At 36.3% G+C, this 20606-nt stretch overlaps 1 long non-coding RNA gene across 1 annotated transcript in view; it reads right to left on the minus strand.

Moving 5' to 3' along the window:
• Positions 1 to 1186: 1186 nt before the first annotated feature.
• The window catches only part of LOC129060449 (uncharacterized), a 92774-nt gene continuing 73354 nt past the window's right edge, over positions 1187 to 20606 (minus strand). Inside the window, exons 3-4 of the long non-coding RNA XR_008527184.1 lie at positions 12311 to 12405; positions 1187 to 1259 (exon numbers count right to left, since the gene is read on the minus strand). This is a non-coding gene — a long non-coding RNA (uncharacterized LOC129060449). The remainder of the gene's footprint in view (positions 1260 to 12310; positions 12406 to 20606) is intronic.

The following is a 20606-nucleotide window of genomic DNA, read 5'->3' on the forward strand; positions in this document are numbered from 1 at the left end:
TAGTCACTTTTAGGATTTGGGTTATTTGCTAAAACAGGGATCTTATATGAGACTTACAACTGGTCCTATTGCCTTTTTTTTTTTTTTTAAATCTTATACAGAAAGGATAGGCACCTCCTTCATTGCTTTACAATTACCCAGAAAAGTCATTTAAAGAGTCCAGAGAGTGGCATTGGAGATCCCTGCTCAACTAGGGCATATTTTCAGAGCATCAGTGGCTTATAAAATACATATCCCAAGACCCCAAACCCTCAAAGATTGATTCTCCAGGAATCTACATTTTAACAATGGACTACAGTTTGTCCTTTATAGATAAGTTCACCATGCCCATCTTTATTCAAACCTGTAACTTTGTCTACTGATTGAATAGATAGTTCAATGAACATCCTCTTTCAATGTTTATCAGAAATTGACCTCACTATATGCATTCGTCAGGGACTACTGTTTAGGGCAGTGTTTCTCACTGAGGTCCACTTACATCAGAAATACCTGGTGCATTTGCTAAATTTCAACTTGCTTAGCCATACCCAAGAAACCACAATCACTGGATGCATTTTGCATTATTTCTATTTCCCCAGGAATATCTAACACATAGCCAAGTTTGGAACTATTTCTCTAGAATATTAGTTCTTAACTCTAGTTGCATATAAGAATAACTTAAAGACCTTTTCAAGTATATTCTTACTGGATCCCAAACCCAGTCCTTCTGATTTATTTGACCTAAGCAGTGGGAATGGGCAGCCATTCATATTAAATATTCTAACCTGTGTTCTAGCTAATACGGCCTGCAATTGGTGGTCAAAAACTTAGCTTCCTTTCTTCAGAAATATTCAGGTCAACATTGGTTCTCTGCTATCCTGGTTAACAGTACATTCTACACCTGAAACGCTTTTCTGATGTTTCCAACTCCCCCATCCCTTTGCAGGCTAAATAAATTCTAAAATAATTTAGTAATGGCAAATCAGTGAAGAAATGTCCATCTTCAAATTAGAGAAAAAATTCCCAAGTATATTCATTCTTACAACCTTGCTTTTGGATTCATTATCCTTAGCCACTTTTCCTTGGCTTCATATGACTATTAATTGTATTTTATTTTGGAGATATGGAACATATTCCAAGCAGAGGAAGACGCAATCTTCAGCAAAATGTCATAAGTCACTTCTTTTAATTTATAAAGGTCATGGATAATAGTAGGAAGATGTGAGATTCTTATTCTGTTTTCCTCCTAGTCATTTTAGCAATCATATAATGTAGCTTCTCTGTCAAAAGAAAACAGGTAGAATTTGTCATTATAATTAGACATTATAATTAGTACATTTTGTTGGTTAACTCATATTAAAAATCTGTGTATAAATTACAAAGACTGTAAATAAAGCACAGGCCCTACTGGAGGTTGACACTAAAGGAAACTCTGTAGTTTATCCTTTTATAAGTTAAAAGGAAATTGGCTCCTATTTTTTCAAATATAAGTTTTAGTATATTGTGTTGGTTTATAAAGAAAGATGTTCATGTACTTAGCCCCAATAATTTTAAATAATGTATCAGCCAACAGGGATCTTAAAATACTCTAACATTAGGTATATCTCCCAATGCTATCCCTCCCCCCTCCCCCCACCCCACAACAGTCCCCGGAGTGTGATGTTCCCCTTCCTGTGTCCATGTGTTCTCATTGTTCAATTCCCACCTATGAGTGAGAATATGCGGTGTTTGGTTTTTAGATGACGAGTTGGTGGGTGCAGCGCACCAGCATGGCACATGTATACATATGTAACTTACCTGCACATTGCGCACATGTACCATAAAACCTAAAGTATAATAATAATAATAATAATAATAATAAAAGAAAGAAAAAAAAATACTCTAACATTCATTTACTTGTTTACTTGTGAGAAAACAAATTTCCTACCTTTTTTAACCTTTGTAGTTAAAGGCATATTCAAATTAGAATTCAAATGTCTTGAATTCTAATCAGTATTCTTCCCTCCCCGATACCTCAGTTTGTCTTTGAAAGCATAAACGGAATGAAGTATAGGAATTTGAACACTGAGATTCATAACATGAAATTAGGTTTTTTAAAGGTATGATGGATTTTTAAGGTGCAAAAGATCACTAATGGATGAGCATTTAAACATGTAAATTGGATGTAATAATACTTTTTATTTAAGAGTTGAAAAGTCCTGTGCTTTTAATGTTAATAGTTTTCAAACATCTACTAATAGGTAGGCCAATTAATTTGGAATACTTAGCAGCATTATTTGAATAATGTGGAAGTTGGATGTGCTTTTTTATATTTTCTGCCTTTTTCATTCTGAGAAATTGTCTAAGTGATAGTTTGCATCTAGTAACTGTTTCTTGCCACATTTGTTAGTGCAGTTTGTAAACAGAACATGAAGACAAGTTCAACTTATAAAATGAAGCCTATGGTCCATACTATACACAAGGTTAGTTAGAACACAACTGGATAGGGGCTTGGCAAATTACCTAAGCTTTTTTTGTCCTCATTTCCTAATTTGTAAAATGGGGCTTATAATAGCTGCTCCATTATGTGTGTTGTTGGGATTTTATTAGCTACTTCCTAAACGCCCCAAAAGAGGATGGAGCACACAAGAGGTTAGGTTTTTCAGACATGTTTGATTTCCCCTTTCTCCTCCCATTTCTTTTTAAAGAGATAATTTGGGTAATGTTTCAATATTTACATTTTTAAAATCCCTTTCAAATTATCAAGGGCAATTTTCCAGGTAATTGCTTTTGAAATGGTTTCTGAAGAAAAAAAAGAAAGCATCTTGACTAGTCTGGGCAGGGAAGAATTAAATGGTCATTAACGTAAAATAATTATACTATAGGATGAGGCAGTTATATTTTATTCCATAAACAATGTTATCAACAATAACAATTTAATCCTGACATTCTATATTTAAATAAATAAAACTTTATTTGAAGTAAATAAAAAATTTCTAAGGAAGGATTAAGTGCTGTCTCATGGACGTTGTGATATATTGGACAAGAGAACTGAGAATCTGATTCAGAATACTGGGTGTGAAAGGTGGGATAATATGGATGTATGTGGACCAAATGTCATCAAAGCAGATCAAAACTCAAAAAGATGGGAATGTATTCAGAAACATGGTTACTCTAAAGCCAATTACTATACTGCAAAATATAAAAATAATTGCCTCATTGATCTTAGCGGATTTTTGGTCTACCTTTGTGACATTGCAGGTTTAACTTTTTTTTTTTCGTTACTTGTGAGGAACACATTCAGCTAATGAGTAAACCTAGCAACCTGCCCAGCAAAATGAAATGCCACATACCGTTTTTTGCTCTATATGCATTATTTCATATGCAATAGGGGTTGCAACTTTACAATAAAATAAAAATAATATTTTATATTTTAAAAAGCACACCCAAAAGAAATACAACTGGCATTGATTCTGAGAGTAAAATAAAACCAAGAACTCTAAAAAATGTAACCAGTAAAAAAAATTTAACTCTAAAAAATCCATGTCTAATGGCAAGTGTTCACTAATTTAGAGATTTGCAACCACAGCCCTTGTTTATGTCAAAAGTATAATATTGGAGAAAGTATGAGGGAGGTTGTTACAATGGCCAAAGTGCCCTTCCCTCCTCCTTTGAGAACATCAGAAAAGGGAGACATAACAGGGCACTAACTCAAGGAGAAGGCATTGTGGCTGACATTGTACAAATCTGGCTGAGTAACAGAGCTTTGTACGTTTGTAGGAATATAGTTCCTAGACAATGTATGAGCAATTAGTTCCTAGATAATTTTGGTTACATTACAAGTCAAATATAGTCCCTTTATTTTGTTTTGAAATGAAGTTTTAAATGCGCTGTCTTGGGAAACAAGGCATATGTTAACTTTACAAATAGCGAGCCTCTTTTTTATGTTGCTTCACATTTGATTGAACTGAATTAGATAGAACCATTTTTTAAATTAATTTAATCCAGGTGGACTTACCCTGAGATTGAGTTTAACTGAGATCAGGATGAGGGAAATATGAGGAGAGAAAATGCATTTTTTGAATCTACATTCATGCAAATTCCTACTTGACGATAGCCACATAGATGATCAGTTGTCTTGTGGGATTATATCTGGAAGATCCTCTTCAATACAAGTAGCTACCAGAAAGCTTCCCTTCTCTATTTTGAGTCGGAAACATTTTTCCTTGTGTTATGATCAGCTAAGAATGGCCAAGAATAAAAGACACCTCCTAACTCTCACTGTGTGTTCCTTTATGTATATGTGTGCCTGTGTGTGTGCCTGTGTGTTACACACACAGGCACACACACAGATTTTTAAGAAAAAATGGAATGATTTCCCAGCTATTGACCCTATAATAAATTTTAGTTATGGCTGATTTAATGACAAACATTTCAAAACGCAGAGGTTTTTTTTAAGATGAAAGGTATTTATTTCATTTTATTTTTAACTTGTGTTTTATTAATGGAGTACAAGTGTAATTTCGCTACATTGATATATTGCATTTTGATGAAGCCAGGGCCTTCAGTATATTTGTCACTGGAGCAACATACATTGTACCCACCGAGCAACCTCTCATTATCCACCCTCCCAACTCCCAACTTCTCCAAGTCCCTGTTGTCTATGATTCCATACTCTGCTTCCATGTGTACACATTATTTAGTTCCCACTTATTAGTGAGAACATGTAGTATTTGTCTTTCTGTGTCTGAGTTGTTTCACTTAAGATAATGGCTCCCAGTTCCATCCATGTTGCTGCAAAAGACGTGATTTTGTTATTTTTATGGTTGAATAGTATTCCATTGTGTATAGATACCATATTTTCCTTATCCAATTTTCCTTTGATAGATGTTTAAGTCAATTCCATATTTTTGATATTGTGAACAGTGCTATGATACACACAAGTGGAAGTAACTATTTGATATAAAGATTTCTTTTCCTTTGGGTAGATACCCAGTAGTGGGACTGCCAAATCATGTAGTAGATCTATTTTTAGTTATTTGAGAAATCTTCATACTGTTTTCCAGAGAGTTTACATTCCCACCAACAGTGTATAAGTTCCCTTTTCTCTGTATTCTCTCTAACATCTGTTATTTTTGGTCTTCTCAGTAATAGCCATGCAGACAGATTTTTTATGTTACAAATGTACCCTAGTTTGGCTAGTTATAAAATTTCATGGTATAAATTTGAATATATACACACACACACACACACACACACACACACACACACACACACACTAAGAATGACAATGGAAAAGGGTGGATTTTCAGACAAGAAACTTTGTTCAGAATAAACCAAAAATCATTTAGGAATTTTGGCTTCTGAATAAATAATAAAAGCTAAATCTACACCTGGTTTCAAAAACAGATGATAACTAATTTATCATTACTAGCATCATCAAAAATCTTGACTAATTGTGTATAAAAGAAAGAGAACAAAGGCAGGAAAACTAAATTCCTCCTTGGATACTGCTGTAAACATTATCCACATTATTTTCTTTTGTGTTCCTTAAGTTCCCTATGTATAAAATTGACCTGCTACAAGGCTTAAAATTTAATGAAATTATTATTTGGGAGTAAGTAAATCCAAATGATTATAAGCTTTTTGAGGGGAAAATCCCATTGGAAAAACATGTTGGTGTTTTGTTTTGCTTTGTTTTACTGCAACAACAAATAGTATGGTAGCTCACCTTCTTTTACAAAAATAATCTATATTATGTTACTTCCAGGATCTATTTTATGTTATTTCCAAGAGATTTTACAAATCTTGGAAAACATAGAAAAAAAAGATTTGCTGTTGCTTTCTTTAGAATTAATATTTAATTGTGTGACAATAGAAGAATGTAGTTGATTATTTCACTGTCATTAGAATTTTAGGTAATTTGCACAGTATTTTTATTGCATTCAATGTTTCCACTAATTTTTTTTATTTGTGTTCATGCTTTTCTGCACTGGAATAGAATTTTAAACATGAGATGACCAGGTTACTCTTTTTAACCATAAGATACTAGGTTAAAAAATGGAAATTTTTGAGAATTTTAATAAATATCAACAGTTGTTTTTTTTAAATTTTACTATTATTATACTTTAAGTTTTAGGGTACATGTGCACAACATGTGGGTTAGTTACATATGTATACATGTGCCATGTTGGTGTGCTGCACCCATTAACTCGTCATTTAGCATTCAGTATATCTCCTAATGCTATCCCTCCCCCCTCCCCCCACCCCACAACAGGCCCCGGTGTGTGAGGTTCCCCTTCCTGTGTCCATGTGTTCTCATTGTTCAATTCCCACCTATGAATGAGAACATGTGGTGTTTGGTTTTTTGTCCTTGTGATAGTTTGCTGAGAATGATGGTTTCCAGCTTAATCCATGTCCCTACAAAGAACATGAACGCATCAATTTTTATGGCTGCATAGTATTCCATGGTGTATATGTGCCGCATTTTCTTAATCCAGTCTATCATTGTTGGACATTTGGGTTGGTTCCAAGTCTTTGCTATTGTGAATAGTGTCTCAATAAACATACGTGTGCATGTGTCTTTATAGCAGCATGATTTATAATCCTTTGGGTATATACCCAGTAATGGGATGGCTGGGTCAAATGGTATTTCTAATTCTAGATCCCTGAGGAATCGCCACACTGACTTCCACAATGGTTGAACTAGTTTACAGTCCCACCAACAATGTAAAAGTGTTCCTATTTCTCCACATCCTCTCCAGCGCCTGTTGTTTCCTGACTTTCTAATGATTGCCATTCTAACTGGTGTGAGATGGTATCTCATTGTGGTTTTGATTTGCATTTCTCTGATGGCCAGTGATGATGAGCATTTTTTCATGTGTCTTTTGGCTGCATAAATGTCTTCTTTTGAGAAGTGTCTGTTCATATCCTTTGCCCACTTTTTGATGGGGTTGTTTGATTTTTTCTTGTAAATTTGTTTGAGTTCATTGTAGATTCTGGATATTAGCCCTTTGTCAGATGAGTAGGTTGTGAAAATTTTCTCCCATTCTGTAGATTGCCTGTTCACTCTGATGGTAGTTTCTTTTGCTGTGCAGAAGCTCTTTAGTTTAATTAGGTCCCATTTGTCAATTTTGGCTTTTGTTGCCATTGCTTTTGGTGTTTTAGACATGAAGTCCTTGCCCATGCCTATGTCCTGAATGGTATTGCCTAGGTTTTCTTCTAGAGTTTTTATGGTTTTAGGTCTAACATGTAAGTCTTTAATCCATCTTGAATTAATTTTTGTATAAGGTGTAAGGAAGGGATCCAGTTTCAGTTTTCTACATAATGGCTAGCCAGTTTTCCCAGCACCATTTATTAAATAGGGAATCCTTTCCCCATTGCTTGTTTTTGCCAGGTTTGTCAAAGATCAGATAGTTGTAGATATGTGGCATTATTTCTGAGGGCTCTGTTATGTTACATTGGTCTATATCTCTGCTTTGGTACCAGTACCATGCTGTTTTGGTTACTGTAGCCTTGTAGTATAGTTTGAAGTCAGGTAGCATGATGCCTCCAACTTTGTTCTTTTGGCTTAGGATTGACTTGGCAATGTGGGGTCTTTTTTGGTTCCATATGAACTTTAAAGTAGTTTTTTCCAATTCTGTGAAGAAAGACATTGGTAGCTTGATGGGGATGGCATTGAATCTATAAATTCCCTTGGGCAGTATGGCCATTTTCACAATATTGATTCTTCCTCCCCATGAGCATGGAATGTTCTTCCATTTGTTTGTATCCTCTTTTATTTCATTGAGCAGTGGTTTGTAGTTCTCCTTGAAGAGGTCCTTCACATCCCTTGTAAGTTGGATTCCTAGGTATTTTATTCTCTTTGAAGCAATTGTGAATGGGAGTTCACTCATGATTTGGCTCTTTGTTTGTCTGTTATTGGTGTATAAGAATGCTTGTGATTTTTGCACATTGATTTTGTATCCTGAGACTTTGCTGAAGTTGCTTATCAGCTTAAGGAGATTTTGAGCTGAGACAATGGGATTTTCTAGATATACAATCATGTCATCTGCAAACAGGGACAATTTGACTTCCTCTTTTCCTAATTGAATACCCTTTATTCCCTTCTCCTGCCTGATTGCCCTGGCCAGAACTTCCAACACTGTGTTGAATAGGAGTAGTGAGAGAGGGCATCCCTGTCTTGTGCCCATTTTCAAAGGGAATGCTTCCAGTTTTTGTCCATTCAGTATGATATTGGCTGTGGGTTTGTCATAGAAAGCTCTTATTATTTTGAGATACGTCCCATCAATACCTAATTTATTGAGAGTTTTTAGCATGAAGTGTTGTTGAGTTTTGTCAAAGGCCTTTTCTGCGTCTATTGAGATAATCATGCAGTTTTTGTTTTTGGTTCTGTTTATATGCTGGATTACGTTTATTGATTTTCGTATGTTGAACCAGCCTTGCATCCCAGGGATGAAGCCCACTTGATCATGGTAGATAAGCTTTTTGATGTGCTGCTGGATTCGGTTTGCCAGTATTTTATTGAGGATTTTTGCATCAATGTTCATCAGGGATATTGGTCTAAAATTCTCTTCTTTTGTTGTGTCTTGGCCGGGCTTTGGTATCAGAATGATGCTGGCCTCATAAAATGAGTTAGGGAGGATTACCTCTTTTTCTATTGATTGGAATAGTTTCAGAAGGAATGGTACCAGCTCCTCCTTGTACCTCTGGTAGAATTCGGCTATGAATCCATCTGGTCCTGGACTTTTTTTGGTTGGTAAGCTATTAATTATTGCCTCAATTTCAGAGCCTGTTATTGGTCTATTCAGAGATTCAACTTCTTCCTGGTTTAGTCTTGGGAGGGTGTATGTGTCGAGGAATTTATCCATTTCTTTTAGATTTTCTAGTTTATTTGTGTAGAGGTGTCTATAGTAGTCTCTGATGGTAGTTTGTATTTCTGTGGAATCGGTGGTGATATCCCATTTGTCATTTTTTATTGGGTCTATTTGATTCTTCTCTCTTTTCTTCTTTATTAGTCTTGCTAGTGGTCTATCAATTTTGTTGATCTTTTCAAAAAACCTGCTCCTGGATTCATTGATTTTTTGAAGGGTTTTTTTCCCTTCAGTTCTGCTCTGATCTTAGTTATTTCTTACCTTCTGCTAGCTTGTGAATTTGTTCTTGCTTCTCTAGTTCTTTTAATTGTGATATTAGGTTGTCAATTTTAGATCTTTCCTGCTTTCTCTTGTGGGCATTTAGTGCTATAAATTTCCCTCTACACACTGCTTTGAATGTGTCCCAGAGATTCTGGTATGTTGTGTCTTTGTTCTCACTGGTTTCAAAGAACATCTTTATTTCTGCCTTCATTTCGTTATGTACCCAGTAGTCATTCAGGAGCAGGTTGTTCAGTTTCCATGTAGTTGAGCAGTTTTGAGTGAGTTTCTTAATCCTGAGTTCTAGTTTGATTGCCCTGTGGTCTGAGAGACAGTTTGTTATAATTTCTGTTCTTTGCTGAGGAGTGCTTTACTTCCAACTATGTGGTCAATTTTGGAATAGGTGTGGTGCTGAAAAGAATGTATATTCTGTTGATTTGGGGTGGAGAGTTCTGTAGATGTCTATTAGGTCCGCTTGCTGCAGAGCTGAGTTCAATTCCTGGATATCCTTATTAACTTTCTGTCTCATTGATCTGTCTACTGTTGACAGTGAGGTGTTAAAGTCTCCCATTATTATTGTGTGGGAGTCTAAGTCTCTTTGTAGGTCACTAACGACTTGCTTTATGAATCTGGGTGCTCCTGTATTGGGTGCATATATATTTAGGATAGTTAGTTCTTCTTGTTGAATTGATCCCTTTACCATTATGTAATGGCCTTCTTGGTCTCTTTTGATCTTTGTTGCTTTAAAGTCTGTCTTATCTGAGACTAGGATTGCAACCCCTGCCTTTTTTTGTTTTCCATTTGCTTGGTAGATCTTCCTCCATCCCTTTATTTTGAGTCTATGTGTGTCTCTGCACGTGAGATGGGTTTCCTGAATACAGCACACTGATGGGTCTTGACTCTTTATCCAATTTGCCAGTCTGTTTCTTTTCATTGGAGCATTTAGCCCATTTACATTTAAGGTTAATATTGTTATGTGTGAATTTGATCCTGTCATTATGATGTTAGCTGGTTATTTTGCTCCTTAGTTGATGCAGTTTCTTCCTAGCCTTGATGGTCTTTACAATTTGGCTTGTTTTTGCAGTGGCTGGTACCTGTTGTTCCTTTCCATGTTTATTGCTTCCTTTAGGAGCTCTTTTAGGGCAGGCCTGGTGGTGACAAAATCTCTCAGCATTTGTTGTCTGTAAAGTATTTTATTTCTCCTTCACTTACGAAGCTTAGTTTGGCTGGATATGAAATTCTGGGCTGAAAATTCTTTTCTTTAAGAATGTTGAATATTGGCCCCCACTCTCTTCTGGTTTGTAGAGTTTCTGCAGAGAGTTCAGCTGTTAGTCTGATGGGCTTCCTTTTGTGGGTAACCCGACCTTTCTCTCTGGCTGCCCTTAACATTTTTTCCTTCATTTCAACTTTGGTGAATCTGCCAAGTATGTGTCTTGGAGTTGCTCTTCTTGAGGAGTACCTTTTAGACGTTCTCTGTATTTCCTGAATTTGAATGTTGGCCTGCCTTGCTAGATGGGGGAAGTTCTCGTGGATAACATCCTGCAGAGTGTTTTCCAACTTGGTTGCAGAGTGTTTTCCAACTTGCTTCCATTCTCCCCGTCACATTCAGGTACATCAATTAGACGTAGATTTGGTCTTTTCACATAGTCCCATATTTCTTGGAGGCTTTGTTCATTTCTTTTTATTCTTTTTTCATTTCATTCATTTCATCTTCCATTGCTGATACCCTTTCTTCCAGTTGATCACATCGGCTACCGAGGCTTGTGCATTCATCACATAGTTCTTGTGCCATGGTTTTCAGCTCCATCAGGTCCTTTAAGGACTTCTCTGCATTGGTTATTCTAGTTAGCCATTCATCTAATTTTTTTTCAAGGTTTTTAACTTCTTTGCCATGGGTTCGATCTTCCTCCTTTAGCTCAGAGTAGTTTGATGTTCTGAAGCCTTCTTCTCTCAAATTGTCAAAGTCATTCTCCATCCAGCTTTGTTCCATTGGTGGTGAGGAGCTGCATTCCTTTGGAGGAGGAGAGGTGCTGTGATTTTTAGAGTTTCCAGTTTTTCTGCTCTGTTTTTTCCCCATCTTTGTGGTTTTATCTACCTTTGGTCATTGATGATGGTGACGTACAGATGGGTTTTTGGTGTGGCTGTCCTTTCTGTTTGTGAGTTTTCCTTCTAACAGACAGGACCCTCAGCTGCAGGTCTGTTGGAGTTTGTTAGAGGTCCACTCCAGACCCTGTTTTCCTGGGTATCAACAGTGGTGGCTGCAGAACAGCAGATATTGGTGAACCACAAATGCTGTTGCCTGATCGTTCCTCTGGAAGTTTTGTCTCAGGAGTACCCGGCTGTGTGAGGTGTCAGACCACCCCTACTTGGGGGTGCTCTCCCAGTTAGGCTACTCGGGGGTCAGGGACCCACTTGAGGAGGCAGTCTGCCTGTTCTCAGATCTCAAGCTGCGTGCTGGGAGAACCACGACTCTCTTCAAAGCTGTCAGACAGGGACATTCAAGTCTGCAGAGGTTACTGCTGCCTTTTGTTTGTCTGTGCCCTGCCCCCAGAGGTGGAGCCTACAGAGGCAGGCAGGCCTCCTTGAGCTGTGGTGGGCTCCACCCAGTTCGAGCTTCCCTGCCGCTTTGTTTACCTACTCACGCCTCGGCAATGGTGGGCACCCCTCCCCCAGCCTCGCTGCCACCTTGCAGTTTGATCTCAGACTGCTGTGCTAGCAATGTGCGAGGCTCCGTGGGCGTAGGACCCTCCAAGCCAGGTGCAGGATATAATCTCCTGGTGTGCCGTTTGTTAAGCCCTTTGGAAAAGCACAGTATTAGGGTGGGAGTGACCCGATTTTCCAGGTGCCTTCTGTCACCCCTTTCTTTGACTAGGAAAGGGAATTCCCTGACCCCTTGCACTTCCTGGGTGAGGCGATGCCTCACCCTGCTTCGGCTCAGGCATGGTGCACTGCACCCGCTGTCCTGCACCCACTGTCCAGCACTCCCCAGTGAGATGAACCCAGTACCTCAGTTGGAAATGCAGAAATCACCGGTCTTCTGTGTCACTCACACTAGGAGCTATAGACTGGAACTGTTCCTATTTGGCCGTCTTGGCTCCACTCCTCTCAACAGTTGTTTTAACAGAACATACATAAGGTTTATTCATAACGCTTCTATGTCTTGCAGTTCTAGGGAACAGCTGTCTTCATAAAAAGGTTTTCTGAAAATTACACAGACTAACCTTGTTTTATCCACTGTTATACATCCCATTCCTCATAAATTAACAGAACAAATTATCAATGGTAGCAGTTTCAGATGCCATCTCCAGTAGGATCACTACAGAAATTAAGAAAATATAAATAAAATAAAGATAAATAAGAAAGATCCTTAAACAATATTTTTGATACTTTGCTGTAATTCCTTTAATTCCTGTTGTAATTTGTACAGTTAATCATTCCTATTTTTGGACGAAATTATTGTTTCCAATATTCAGATGTTTATTACAGCAAATTTCCTTTTAACTTTTTTTAAATTTTGAAGGAAATCCTAAATACACCCTAAAACTTCATCTCCTTGAATAGAAAATAAAAGTACTGTTTTATCTTTTATTGCTAAGTCTGTATCATCACCATGAACATGAAGTAATACCCTGCAGCAGTATCCTCAATAGTTATTAAGATGTATATATGGCTCACCTTTCACACAAGGGGGCAAGCTCTGTCTAAGGATGTTTGTGTATATGTGTTTGAATTTAAACACTGAAATAACATCTGTATCCTCACACAGATTTCTCCAAAAAATAACATTTTGTTCATGCCAACCTGCATCAAAATATTCATTTCTAGTCATTTATCTAGTAGGAATATGGGAGTGATTATCTATAAATTAATGTTCCCAATATTTAAAATCTTTTTATACACAGAAAAAAGGTGGTTTCCTATCCAGTCCTTTTTTACTAAATAAGTGCATAGCTGGTAGTGGTTTCTGTCTATGAACAAATGTATCGTTCATGTCTGTGGATAATGCAGCTCATTATTCTTCCTGGTGCCAAACTTAATCAGAAAATCTGAGCTTGGCTTTTCAGAGATGACATATTACATTAGCTACTGGACATTAACAAGAAAAACAGTGCAACTGTAGACTGAAACGTCTGTGATAACTTGATTTTCAAATGTATTATGTCAATCCAGGCAAGCAGATGTTATAGCTCTGTGGCTGTTTTATATGAGCTCCTGGAGGAAACAGAGAATGCTTTTTAAATCAATAAAGCATATGATAGTAATGATAAGGAGCAAATATCCACCCTAATAAGTTTTAGATGATATTCTCTTTGGCAATGGTTGTTTTGGGATATCTTTTGAGAGATTTTCTTTTACGTTCAATCCAACTGTGATTCATTCTCATCCAACAAGGAGCTGAATATGATTTTATTCTTTGAAAAACCCCAGGGGCATGACATAAAAGTTTAGGCATTTCACAAATAATTACACACATTTGATAAAACCAATTCTCACTTAGATTAGTGTTAAGAAGGAAAGTATTGCTCTGGGCACATCTAATGACCTTCCCACTGTAGACAAGGAAGACTTCTCTGTGTGGAGGACGTAATTGGGTAAAAAGATTCAGACTCTTGAACCACCTGAATCTGACCCTGTTTTATAGATTTTAAGCCTGTAGCTGCTTCTTCACAAAGTGTCAGGCTTTCTCAGTTAGGTAGGTAATGTTGTGAAATCATTGCATAGCTACCCTGGAGGTTTTGTTTATTTTTTCTTCTGTTTTTGAATACTTTTACCCTGTGACTTTTCAAAAGCTCTTTATGACATTGATTTTATAGAAATAGTAATATCTAATTTCTGTGCTATACGTTAGTCAAGCAGTTGCCACATGATTGGCCAGCATAATTGATGAGAAAAAAAGAAATTATAAACAATTTTCAAATTTCTTGTTTTATCATCTTGAAATGCTACTTACAATAGAATGTCATCTTAGGCAGAAAGAAACATGAAATTAGAAAATTGCCATTTGACAACCACCATAATAATTGTTGTTTAAATAAGAATTATCAGAAGTTACTAAATGTAGAAGATGAACAGCTGATGAGAAACAAGATATTTATTATACCTCCCGACAAGGTACTTATTAATTACAAACACTAAAACAGCAATTCTGCAATGTAGAAACCTGGCAAATACTACCTTAACTAGGTGATTAAAGTTAACTTCACATGTAATGTGACAAATATATATCACATGCCTCCTCATGAATGCTTAACCAAAAGTACAACATCTCTTCTTGGTGTCTCTGAAAAAAATGTATAACTTGAATTAAATTACAAGACAACATCAGAAAAATGTGAATTTATTTTATAAAATAAAGGGCCTGTACTCTTCAAAAATGTCAAGGACATGAAAGGTAAAGAAAGGCTAATGAATTCTTCTGGATTAAAGAAGACTAATGAGAATGCCAACTAAATGCAATATGTCATCCTGGCTTTGATCCTGGACAAAAAATTTGTTTCTTTTTCTACAAGGAACATTAGGCAATGAAATTTTAATGAGGAATGTAAGAAATTTTAATGAGGAATGTAAATTACAAAATAATGCTTTTTAATGTTAATTTCCTGAATTGAATCATTGTATTTTGCTTATTTATGAGAATGTCTGATTTTAAGGAACTATAAACTAAACTACTTAGGGGTGAAAGAATATCCTGTCTACAACTTACTTCCAGTGATTCAGAAAATATATATGTATGTACAGACCGAGAAATAGGAAGAATGACAATGCAAATGGGGAAAATGTCAACATTTGGGGAATCCAGTTAAAGTATTTGAGAAATCTGGCTACAACTTTTTAAAAAATCTAAAATGATTTTGAATTTAAGAAACAAATCTATCATCCATTTTCAGCTCTGATTTGGAAAAAGAAAAACACAGAACTTGCCACTCCTGTCTTTATAACTAGTAAGTGAAAAATCAACAACCTTTCTTGGACCCACATGAGACCTGAGGTTGTAGATAGAACCAGTTGACACACTAAAATATGGAGAAACAGGAGAATCGAGGGAAATATAGCCAAGATCTGCTAACCTGGAGCAGAAAGTTCTGGAACCATAAACTAATTAATATTTAAATGAGAATTTTGACAAACTATTGGAGGCTAAGTGTGGATTAGCATGAGAGTGAAGAACTACTTAAGAGGGTCCCTACACTTTCATGGCTTTATCCCCAGGAACCCCATCAGGAGTTATCACCATGAAGAATGAAGAAAGAATCCAAAATCTACCCTGGCAATGGAAGAGAAAAAGTAATCATTGTGAAATATCCCCAGGGTAGTCTCCATAACATAGGAGGAAAAAAGGCATTACAAGAGATTTATTCTACCTGAGGAAAAGGTATTTCTCAGACTCCAGCATTCTCTAGCCTTATTGTCTCAAGCATCAAAAAAGAAACAATAACAACAACAACAACAAAAACCACAAGCTGTACCACTAAAATAACTATTGTGAATATCAAAGACCGGGGACACGGAACTACTAAAAGATTGAATTTAACTATAAGGTTATAGAACACTTTCCATCCTTTATACCTCACCACCATCCAAACAATGCTCCAATATAATGAGAATGGATTGCAGCCTAAAAGAGCTGCCAGACACTGACTCTATAAAAAAGAGATTCTAGGAAAGGCCAAAATAAAATGGCGAAAGAGATAGCTAGAGGCAAAACTAAACATTGGCTTCTAGCCAGATCAACATAAAATCTCACACTAAAAGCCTATTTACCTCAAATCTTATTACCTGATATTCAACAAAAAATTTATAAGGCATGTTAAAGGCAAAAAAACCACAAAAAAACCACAGACTGAAGAGATCAAATAAGAACAAGAACCAGACTGATACATGACATAGATGTTAGAATTATCAGACATTGGGTTTAAAATAACTATGATTAATATGCTTAGGACTTTAGTGAAAAAAGGCAACATGCAAAAACAAGTGTGTGTAAGCAGTGATGGGAACTATAAGAAAGAATCAAAAGAAAATGCTAAAAATCGAAAACACTATAACAGAAGTAAAGAATGCCCCTGATGAGCTCATTAGTAGACTGGACATAGAGAAGGAAAGAATCAGTGAGCCTGAGGAGAGATCATTATAAACTGCCCCAACTGAGATGTAAAAAGATTCAAAGAAAAATAAAAACAGAACATCAATAAACAGGGCCAATACCAAAAGTTGTAACACACATGTAATGGGAATACCAGAAGGAGAATAAACATGAAATGGAGCAGAATAAATATTCAAAGCAATATTTACTAAGAATTTGCTGAATTTAATGACAGGCATGAAGCCACAAATTCAGGAGGCTCAGAGAACACCAAAGAGGATAATTACCAAAAAGTATACAATTAGTTATAATCAAACTACAAAAATTAGAAGACAAAAAGAAAATCTTTAAAAAGATATAGCAAGAGGTAAAAGAAGTATTTGCTTACCTGTAAGATTCAAGAGTAAAAATTACAGTAGACTTATCAGAATTCGGGCAGACAGACAGAAATTAGACTAAATTATTTAAGTTGAGAGAACCAAAAACCAAACCAAAACAGACAACAAACAAAAACACCTAGAGTTTTATATCCAGAAAATTTATCCTTCAGAAATGAAGGAGAAATAAATATTTTCTCAAAGAAAAACTAAAAATTATTTGCTAGCAGACCAGTCCAACAAGAAATATTAAAATAAAATTTTCAGGGAGAATGAGAGTGATATACCTCAGAAACATTGATCTACATTTAAAAAGCAAGAATGTCAGAGAAGGAAAAAGGAAGTCAAAATTGTTTTCCTTATTCTTTATTTATCTAAAGGATAACTGAAATATTAATAATAATGTTACTAATATGTTGGTGTTTAAGTGGAAAGCACCCAATACACTAAGCACCAATACAATATGAACATTATTAACAGGAATGTCATAATAGGAGGAAGAAATTGAGAAAACTCCTTAATAAGGTACTGTACCACATGCGAAGCAGTACAATATATAATTTGAAGCTAGACACATTAGTTAAAACTGTATTTTGAAAGCTCCAACGGAAGCACTAAAACAACATTTTTAAAAAAATATTTAAATCCTATAAGATATTACATTGAATTATATAAAATAGTAAATTAGAACCAGAGAAGGGAGAAAAAAATTAAAAATGCAACAAATAGAAAATACATTAGTTATTAATTCAACTGTATTAATAAGCACTTCAAATGTGACTGGTCTAAATACATCAATTGAAAGAAGTAGGTTATCAGAGTAGTACAGAAACAGACCCACTATTTCTTATTTATCAGAAGCCAACTTAAAAAAAACTCAGATAGTTTAAAAGTAACAAGCATTCCCTGTTTACCCACTTCTATTCAACATAGTACTGGCAGTCTATATTAGTCTGTTCTTATGCTGCTAATAAAGACATACTTGATACTAGGTAATTTATAAAGGAAGGAGGTTTAATGGACTCACAATTCCACCTGGCTGGGGAGGGCTCACAGTCATGGCAGAAAGCAAATGAGGAGCAAAGTCACATCGTACATGATGGCAGGCAAGAGAGATTGTGCAGGGGAACTCCCCTTTATAAAATCATCAGATCTTGTGAGACTTATTCGCTATCAGGAGAACAGCATGGGAAAGACCCGCCCCCATGGTTCAGTTACCTACTACCAGGTTCCTCCCATAACGTGGAAATTATGGGAGCTATAATTCAAGATGAAATTTGGGCAGGAACACAGCCAAACCATATCATGGTCTTAGCCAGAGCAATTAGACAAGAGAAAAAGAAAGAAATGGAATCCAAATTGGAAAAGAAGAAGTCAAATTGTCACTGTTTGCTGATCATATGATCATATAGCTAGAAAACCCAAATAGGTCCTAGACATGATAAATGAATCCAGTAGTCTCAGGATACAAAGTCAATGGACACAAATCAGTAGCACTACTATACACTACCAACAACCAAGCTGCGATTCAGATCAAGAACTCAATCCCTTTTAGAACAGCTGCAAAACAAAGAAACAAACAAACAAAAAACCCTTAGGAATATACTTAACCAAGGAGGTGAAAGATTTCTACAAGGAAAACTGCAAAACACTGCTGAAGGAAATCATAGATGACACAAACAAATGGAAACACATCTCATGCTCGTGGATGGGTAGAATCAATATTGTGAAAATGACCATACTGCCAAAAGCAATCTACAGATTCAATGCAATTCACATCAAAACACCATCATCATTTTTCACAGAACTAGAAAAAACATTCTAAAATTCTGTGGAGCCAAAAAAGTATTGAGTGGCCAAAGTGATACTAAGCAAAAAGAACAAATCTGGAGACGTCACATCACCAAATTCATATTACACTACAAGGCTACAGTTACCAAAACAGCTTGTATAAAAGTAGACACATCAATCAGTGGATGAGAATAGAGATCCCAGAAATAAAGCCAAATACTTATCTTCAATAAAGCATACAAAAACATAAAGTTGGGAAAGGCTATATTCAATTAATGGTGCTGGAAAAACTAGCAAGCCATATGTTGAAGAATGGAACTGAATCATCTCTTACCTTATACAAAAATCTACTCCAGATGGATCAAAGACTTAAATCTAACACCTGAAACCCGTAAAAATTCTAGAAGATAGCATCTGAAAGCTCTTCTGAACATTTGTTTAGGCAAATAATTCATGACTAAGAACCCTAAGGCAAATGCCACAAAACAAAAAATAAATAAATGGGACTGTGATGGTTAATATGGAGTGCCAACTTGATTGGATTGAAGGATACAAAGCACTATTCCAGGGCATGTCTGTGAGGGTGTTGCCAAAGGAGATTAACATTTGAGTCAGTGGACTGGGAGAGGCAGACCCATCCTCAATCTGGGTTATCACCATCTAATCAGCTGCCAGTGTGGCTAAAATAAAGCAGGGAGGAGAAGATGGAAGAGAAGACTTGCTGAGTCTTCTGGCCTTCATCTTTATTCTGTGAAGCATGCTTCCTGCTCTCAAACATCAGACTCCAAGTTCTTCAGTTTTTGGACTCTTGAACTTACACTAGTGGTTTGCCAGGGACTCTCAGGTCTTTGGCCACAGACTGATGACTGCACTATCAGCTTACCTACTTTTGAGGTTTTGGGGCTTGGACTGGTCCACCACTGGCTTCCTTGCTTCTCAATTTGCAGATGGCCCATCATGGTACTTCACCTTGTGATTGTGTATAAACTCCCTTTCATATATTCATATATCCTATTAGTTCTGTCCCTCTAGAGAACCCTGACTAATACAGGGACCTAATTAAACTAAAAAGCTTCTGCACAGCAAAAGGAATAATCAGCAGAGTGAACAGACAACCCACAGAGTGGGAGAAAATATTCTCAAACTATGCATCTGACAAAGAACTAATATCCAGAATCTAAAAGTAACTCAAACAAATCAGCAAGAAAAAAACAAATATTCTCATCAAAAAATGGGCAAAGGACATCAATACAAAATTCTCAAAAAAAGGATGTACACACAAGCCGTGCCTCCATAGCACAGCAGGCAGCACATCAGTCTCGTAATCAGAAGATATACAACAGCCAACAAACATATGAGAAAATGCTCACCATCACTATTTATCAGGAAATGCATATTAAAGCCACAATGAGATACCATGTGAGAATGGCCATAATTAAAATGTTAAAAAATAATATATGTTGGCGTGGATGTGGTGAAAAGGGAAAACTTTTACACTGCTGGTGGGAATGTAAACTAGTACAACCACTGTGGAAAACAGTATGAAGATTCCTTAAAAAACTAAAAGTGAACTACCATTTGATCCAGCAGTCCCATCGTGGTGCATCTACCTAAAGGAAAAAAAGTCATTATATGAAAAAGACACATGCACATGCACGTTTATAGTAGCACAGTTCACAACTGCAAAACTATGGAACAAACTTAAATGCCCATCAACCAAGAAATGGATAAAGAAAATGTGCTATATATACACTATGAAATACTTCTCAGCCATAAAATGGAACAAAATAATGGCCTTTGTAGCAGCTTGTATGGAGCTGGAGGCCATTATTCTAAGTGAAGTGGAATGGAAAACCAAATATCACAGGTTCTCACTTATAAATGGGAGCTAAGCTATGAGAATGCAAAGGCATAAGAATGATATAATAAACTTTAGGGACTTGGGGGGAAGGCTGGGAGGGGGTGAAAGTTAAAAGACTACACAGTGAGTACAGTGTACACTGCTTGGGTGACAGGTACACCAAAATCTCAGAAATCACACCTAAAGAATTTATCCAAATAACCAAAAACCACCTGTACCTCCAAAACTATTGAAGTAAAAAAAAGTAAAGTGACAGAGTAAAATACACCATACTAATGCTAATCACAAAAAAGCTAGAATAGTTAGTTATATTAATGTCATATGCTCAATGGCGAGTAATTGGGCACCTTCCCACTAGGATCTGTAACAAGAATCAAGAATCAAGAAAATTAAAAATTAAACAA

This window comes from Pongo abelii, chromosome 6 (assembly GCF_028885655.2).
Source record: "Pongo abelii isolate AG06213 chromosome 6, NHGRI_mPonAbe1-v2.0_pri, whole genome shotgun sequence".
Classification (NCBI taxonomy): Eukaryota; Metazoa; Chordata; class Mammalia; order Primates; family Hominidae; genus Pongo; species Pongo abelii.